The sequence below is a fragment of the Humulus lupulus genome, chromosome 3, assembly GCF_963169125.1.
Source record: "Humulus lupulus chromosome 3, drHumLupu1.1, whole genome shotgun sequence".
NCBI lineage: Eukaryota > Viridiplantae > Streptophyta > Magnoliopsida > Rosales > Cannabaceae > Humulus > Humulus lupulus.
This window is the reverse complement of record NC_084795.1, coordinates 238,538,451-238,539,112: the sequence shown is the minus strand read 5'-3', so window position 1 is coordinate 238,539,112 and position 662 is coordinate 238,538,451. Positions and strand designations below refer to the sequence as shown.

Below are 662 nucleotides of genomic sequence, written 5' to 3'. Positions count from 1 at the left end.
TGAAGTGCACTGGCCTGCTCAGAAAAGGCTTCTTGGTAGGAAGGACATGATTGGGCATTATGGCAAGGACTAGAACATATAAAACAAACATCTTTTCTTGGTTGTATTGGAGAGTTTATTGTTTGGCTTATGGCTAAAGCTTCTACTTTTCTCGCTAATTTGTCTAAGGATGTTCTTAAGTATAATTATTCTTTTACTTCATACCTTCCTCCTCTTTTTGGTGAATTAGTTAACCTAGACCCAGGATCAAAATTTCCAGTATGCATAGATTGAATCATTTGACGATTAGAGGGAGTCAAACCATCATAAAAATATTTTACAAGTCTCCATTTTTCAAAACCATGATGAGGACATTTTAATAATAAATCTTTAAATCTTTCCCAACATTCATAAAACTCTTCATTATCTTTTTGAAAAAGCTCGGAGATTTCTCTCCTTAGACTATCAGTTTTAGACATAGGAAAAAATTTCAGCAAGAATTTATTATAAAGTTGATCCCATGTAGTTATAGACCCTGTTGGAAGGGAATTTAACCAAGCTTTTGATTTGTCTTTTAATGAAAAAGGGAATAATCTTAGTTTGACCGACTCATCAGAAATTTTTTGAAATTTAAATGTTGAGCAAATTTCTAAGAAATATTTTACATGCATGTAAGGATCTTC

General features: G+C 32.2%; 1 non-coding gene across 1 annotated transcript; it reads left to right on the top strand.

Moving 5' to 3' along the window:
* Positions 1-336: 336 nt before the first annotated feature.
* Positions 337-443, top strand: LOC133827796 (small nucleolar RNA R71). The gene has a single exon (XR_009890447.1). It is a non-coding gene; the product is annotated as a small nucleolar RNA R71 (small nucleolar RNA).
* Positions 444-662: the final 219 nt, after the last annotated feature.